This window comes from Mytilus edulis, chromosome 1, assembly GCF_963676685.1.
Source record: "Mytilus edulis chromosome 1, xbMytEdul2.2, whole genome shotgun sequence".
Lineage (NCBI taxonomy): Eukaryota > Metazoa > Mollusca > Bivalvia > Mytilida > Mytilidae > Mytilus > Mytilus edulis.
In genome coordinates, this window is record NC_092344.1 from 100,585,689 (window position 1) to 100,592,792 (window position 7,104).

At 31.2% G+C, this 7,104-nt stretch overlaps 1 long non-coding RNA gene across 1 annotated transcript; it reads left to right on the forward strand.

Annotated features, from left to right (window-relative positions):
- Nucleotides 1–68: 68 nt before the first annotated feature.
- On the forward strand, nt 69–5,850 carry LOC139498161 (uncharacterized). The gene is made up of 2 exons (XR_011657832.1): nt 69–1,341; nt 5,336–5,850. It is a non-coding gene; the product is annotated as an uncharacterized lncRNA (long non-coding RNA).
- The last annotated feature ends 1,254 nt before the right edge of the window (nt 5,851–7,104 follow it).

Consider the following 7,104-nt stretch of genomic DNA (forward strand, 5'->3'; position numbering starts at 1 on the left):
ATTCCGGACGTTATATAAAATGCTTTGTAGTAGTTTGTGTCGCGGATTTATGTAGCTTAAAACAATTTTAATGATTCGATTTAAAGGGCTTGACCGTTAAATCACGTTATCAGAGGAAGACAAGACTTGCTACAGTTCATGCACAGGTCAATGTAACGCGCATGTCTTAATTCGATTACACGGCATATCAATTTTACCAGCTAAAGCACTCCTCACAATATTTTGAATGCACGGTCTGCTAGGAAGTAACTATATATATCTAAGGTCAGATTGTTGAGTTTATTTTACGCATAATTATTGTAAATACTTATCTTAATAATTTTTCAATTTCAACTGATTATTGATTAATTAATTTCAAATCGGTCACATTCAATTTGATAATTCATAAATTATTGGACAATTTACTAAAGCAAGGATTTATATATAGTATACAAATCTTTGTCTAAAGTTATTATAATACGAGCGAATTTATTTTAATTTATTTTTATGATTGTATAATAAATTTTTGATTCGCATAATTTCTAATTCCAGTTATATTGATATTTTTGTATCTTTTTATCGAGGTATTAAAATATGAAAACTAGGTTCCAGGTATTTCTATTCAATTTACATTTCGTAATGCAGATTAAAATGGTAATGTTCCATTATCAGGTATGTTTAACTATTATTTAATAATGGGGTTTCTTGTGAGACATTAACACCATCAAATGCAATAATTAATTTATGGTATCATTTATTGTTCTTTAGCGTGTTTAGGACAGCAGTAAATCGTAAATTATATTTCAAAGTTGAGCATCCGTTAAAAGAAACTAGTTGATAAAATTTGATACGGCAGCTACAGTAATGTCTTTATAACCGATTATTTTTCAGTCAGCCAAATTGCGTTGCACATACATGTATACAGCGACATATAATACAATATGTCTCTGATATTTATATTTAATATTTATTTCAAATAATATTCATTCATATTTTGAAGTAATGTCTTTATAACCGATTGTTTTTTCGGTTATAAATGCAAATTTCATTGCACACATTTTGATATTTATTTAGTGTATAAAATCAAGGATTTGTATAGTTGTATATTATTTTAATTATATTTGTTCATATTGACATTTATTGTAAGGTTTATGATGCCTGAGAAGTAAAGGCGTTAAAAGAGGTGATATAATTGGGGTAAAGAAAACGGCTTTAGCCACCTGTGAGGTCAAATAGCTACGCATCGGAAACAGAAACTGAAATTTGTTATCTAGGATTATTTCATTCATCAGCAGGATCATTTTTATGTATGTCAGTCAGAGAAGTGGCAGTATGCCTTATCTAAATACATCAATAAAAAAGGTACATCTTTTATTCTTTAATTTTAATGTAACTAATTCAGTACATGACATTTTTAGCTTTAGCATTGATTTGAGTAGTAACATTTCGAGCATAATAAGAAAACGATTCTAAATGGCGGATACTATATTGATCCGGATTGCTTTTTACTATGAGAGACCATACCACGAATAAGAATAAGATTGATTTAGTTAATTGGTTTCTTATCTATATATCTCACCACGATTAGAAAACATTTCAACATTGATTTATTTTATAATTACACTGAGAAGGTATAGTCCCGCAAGTCATTTTATATTCAGTGCATATTTTTAGTATGTGTATATATCACGAAGGAATTTTTACATTTTTCTCTTTTTATCACTCTGACCACAAGTATACCTAAATTTGATTTATTTTCACGCATCTTTATAAAAGAGAGATTCATTTCACTAATTTCAGAAACTAAATCTGCACTACTTAATATAAAGTATAAATATAAAAATAAATGGTATCTCGCAGGTATATAAAAATTCATCAACAAAATATCAATGATGATGCATTTTATATCAGATATTTATTTGACAACCAATTTTAATTAGGCAAGAGAGCAAAGAAGACTTGGAGCTAGCAGGGTTCAGGTCATAAGTTGGAAACGAGCTGTTTCGGTTAAGGAAAGCAATTTCACAGTCTTGTAATTGGGGACCAGTTGATTTAGATCTATGGATATTATTCATGTACCATGATCACAACAAATCATTCATGCCCTGTCTGTATTATGTATAAATAATGTGATCAAAACTAAGGTCTTGCACAAGGGTAAACCGTCATGACTCATAAACCTTTTTTGCGCACGTTTTAATCGTGCCCAGAAAAATAAAATGTTACATGTAATGGACAAGATAATCAATTGTTGATTTTCAAATATTTACATAAGCTGAAAATAGTATTGCCATGTGTTTGACGTTCAAGTCACGAATCTTTATTGGTTTTTTTTTCGGGGTTTGTTTAAACTAGCTTTTATATTGGATTTTTCATATGAGTGGAACTAGTAGCTATTAATTCGGGATCCACTTGGGCATTTTTAACTTTAAAGTTTCCATTAGCCTCAAATTTTAGAAAATTGATCAGCAAGGCAAGATATTTTTACTACTATACTTGGAAAAAGGCTTCGTTGGTCTATGTCTGTCATATTTGTTTTTCGTAAACTGCTTTGTTATAAATTAGGCCGTTAGTTTTCTCGATTGAAATGTTTTATATTTTCCATGTCGGGACCTCTAATAGCAGACTATATGGTATGGGTTTTTTCTCATTGTTGAAAGCCGTAAGGTTGACTATATTTGCTTACATTTACTTCATTTGTACTTTCAAGTGGATAGTTGTCTCACTGGCAATTATAATCTTTTAATTAACACTAATAACGATTAGAGCAGAAATAGTATACACTTCTGCAAGTTACGTTTACAAACTGTATTACCAGATGCGTAGATCTCTGATAAATTATCGTCTGAAAATTGTTGATATAAAAATTTACAACTTAAGCGAGTTTTTGTCTGGGTTAATAGTTTTCTTTAATCTTATGTATATCATTACAGAGGTCAAGAACAGTTCAAATTAGTTAGGTGATGCATTGATTTTATTGCTTTTGTAGTATAGATATTAAAGTTGCGTATATCCCAGACTATAAAATTGCTAATTAGTACGATTTTGTTATCTGAAAGAGAAACAACGTAATTGTGTTAAATACTGTGAACAGTTATACATGGAATTTTATGTATATACGTTTATTAGAGAATACTAGTTTTTTGTAAGCAGTCATAAATGATTTGGCATAATAATTGTTGTCGAACGCCATACTAATGATATGCAATAAAACAAAAACAAAACAAAACAAAACAAAACAAAACAAAAACAAACAAAACAAAAACAAAACAATAAACAAAAACAAAATTAAACAAACAAAACAAAATATTACACGATAAAAGTTTTAATGCCGTATTGACGAGCGCCCCTAAGACGGCTTATTCTCCATCGGCTATTTTTAGAGTCAAATTTTTGGGGGGTCTTAACTGCACCTCAGTTTTAAAAGTTTTTGTCTAGGCAACACGATTCATTAACTAGTTTGAATTGACTCTGAACATGCTTTCAGTAACTGCGAGTACTCTTAGGTGGGTGTCTTTAGTCTATTTGTTAGTTGTGTATTGTGTTTTGTGTCTAGCTAATGAGTTAAACCTACCTCAACTTTGTTTCATTTTGCGTTGTTAACCAATGTCCCCGGTTACGGTAGGGATAAATTCTCACAAACTTGTAGTGTGTCGCAGTCTTTTATACTTGTTGTACGTTTAAATTGATTTATACTAAAATATGGCTTTGTTTTCTTGTTTGCCGGGACCCTTTGTTGCTATTATACTGTATGGACTATGTTTATTGGTGAATGCTGTAAGGTGGTATATAGCTGTTTACGACCACGCTATTAAGTTTAAAAATAGTTCATGTCAGATCTTCTAGTTTATTTTCTGATAGTAAAAGTAGAATTCAGCCAATGGTAATATAAAAAGTATCAACCATATATCTGATTACAAACATACATATAACAGTTGGCAAGTCAAATATTTTTTATCTGTTATCATATCAATTTTATTTATTTTTCTATATTGTAAATTACCAATCTAGAGCTGATTATTGATTGATTGTCAATTTAAGATATTTCATGTTTCCAAAAGCGTGCTTGGAAAGTGGGATTTTCAATCACCAAAACTTCGTTGTTGCTCGGAAGTTTGTAGTTACTTATTTTTGTGTTCTCTTATACATTTTCGTATCACAATTTTTTAGCAAGGTCAAAGTGTTATGGGGCACTTTAAGTAAAGAGATAAACTAATCGTATGCTCATTTTTGAAGGGCCCTGCAATATTAAGTAATCCACTAAAATGAACATGACATCGGACAACCGTTCTATACGATAGGTCCTAACTTATAAGTGATTTGATTTTCTCCAAGATTTGTTACCTTAGTCAAATTTGCTTTGTTCAAATGTTACCACGATTGCAATACAAGCACAAGATTCCAAATAAGTGATTGAACCAAACTACAGTGAGAAGGAATATGTTATTTGTCAGATTTGAAAGCTATCTAATTTTATACAAGTTACAATTTTAATTTATGCTATTATCTATTTTCATCTATTTATTGTCTATCAAACGGCGAAGTAGGTTATTGGCTTCGGGAATCTGTTAGCTAGTAGTTACTGCGGTCAGATTCTTGTTATTACACAATATAACAGTCAGAGTTATCTGTTATATCGACTCTCAATGTATGGTACTGGTTGGCGGTAACAAGTTCCAAAACATTCTTTGTGAAATCAGTGTTTTTGAACTTGTTTAGTGGCGGACTTTATAGGCTGCACCAGTACCGATGAACTTGATTTATCACTGTATTATTATTTCATTTAGAACATTAATCCAGGTTATCTTTATTTTCACCTCAAACGAAATTTCTCATGTTGATTTTGGACATCTGTTGCCAGGGTTCAATTCAGCACCCCATTATTTCAAAATTTTCATTTCATTTTAGTTTTTATTTGAATTTTGAATTTTATTTATCTATTTTATTTGCATTTTATTTACGGTTGCCCAAAGACCCTTTGTTTGTGGGTTGGTAACCGACAGAAGCCATGATCTTACTTCGCCAATAAAATATATTTTGACTTTAATAACGTCTTCTCTCTTATAATTCGATTTAAAGGGCTTGACCGTTAAATCACGTTATCAGAGGAAGACAAGACTTGCTACAGTTCATGCACAGGTCAATGTAACGCGCATGTCTTAATTCGATTACACGGCATATCAATTTTACCAGCTAAAGCACTCCTCACAATATTTTGAATGCACGGTCTGCTAGGAAGTAACTATATATATCTAAGGTCAGATTGTTGAGTTTATTTTACGCATAATTATTGTAAACCCACCCATCCCTCCTCTTATATTTTTTCGATACTGCTGTTTTATGTCTTATTTTACAGATTTCTGCTTGTTTTTAACCTCAACATAGAACTCCTGTCACGGCTTCTGGATTTACAACTCTTCGCCAGTCTATAAACACAATTAACCACATTATGCCGTCCATCTGACGAGTGATAACGGATTAACAGTCATAGTGAATCGATAAATAATGTTATGACAGTCTTTTAGAAGAGTTCATCACTAGGGCGGACTTTATAGGCTGCACCAGTACCGATGAACTTGATTTATCACTGTATTATTATTTCATTTAGAACATTAATCCAGGTTATCTTTATTTTCACCTCAAACGAAATTTCTCATGTTGATTTTGGACATCTGTTGCCAGGGTTCAATTCAGCACCCCATTATTTCAAAATTTTCATTTCATTTTAGTTTTTATTTGAATTTTGAATTTTATTTATCTATTTTATTTGCATTTTATTTACGGTTGCCCAAAGACCCTTTGTTTGTGGGTTGGTAACCGACAGAAGCCATGATCTTACTTCGCCAATAAAATATATTTTGACTTTAATAACGTCTTCTCTCTTATAACTATAATAATAATTCGAACTTGCACAGGATGATACTTCTGAATCTTTAGTAACAAGTTAATTCTATATTATAAAACATATTATATCTTATTCATGTGTTCTGTCCAGGTTTAACTATTATCTTCATCACCACCATTTTTTCCGGGCATTACCTTTTCTATCTACTCATTAGATTGAAATATATATTTATTACAAAGGCTTTGTCGTTACCCAATGACCATTCTTTCGTGGATTGGGCCTAGTACTTCCATGTACACCAGTCGATGTAGATGTGGGGTGGCTCCTATTAAACTGGAAACTGGGAGGTATGAAAATCTGCCGCTGGAAGAGAGATGTTGTTTTAATTGTTTTAATACTGTCGAAGATGAATATCATGTTATTTTACATTGTCCTGTTTAAAATGATCTTAGACAAGTTGTTTTTACTGAGTCTCTAACAATTGATGAACATTTTAATAGTTTTACAGATTGTCAGAAAATGTTATTTCTATTTTCGAATCAAGATATTATAAGACTATGTGCCAAAACCTGTAATTTCATTCTTAAAAGACGTCGAGAAGTTTTATATTGTAAATAATAATTGAATACTTTAGTTGTATAATTTAATTATAATGGTATAATTTTACCATTCAAGTTTAAAATTGAGAATGGAAATGGGGAATGTGTCAAAGAGACAACAACCCGACCAAATAAAAAAACAACAGCAGAGGGTCACCAACAAGTCTTCAATGTAGCGAGCAATTCCCGCACCCGGAGGCGTCCTTCAGCTGGCCCCTAAACAAATATATACTAGTCCAGTGATAATGAACGCCATACTAATTTCCAAATTGTACACAAGAAACTAAAATTAAAATAATACAAGACTAACAAAGGCTAGAGGCTCCTGACTTGGGACAGGCGCAAGAATGCGGCTATATTTATTATGTACATATACATATTGTTTTAGTTGATTATCGTCTCTCATAAATCTGTACAGATTGGCTTATGTATACAAAATGTATCTTTTATAAATGTATTGTGTAATTTTATACATAAGGTGAGACGTAAATAAAATATTGAATTGAATTGAATCTTATATATTTACATCAGATACAATTTTTACGATTTTTAATTTTACTCAAATCAGGCCACAAGTCTGTTTATCCATCAACTCGCACAGATGTAGAAACTTCTGTTTTAATATTTATGAGTCTTGTGTGGACGAGGCGCGTTTTTGGCGTATTAAATTGTAAACCTGAT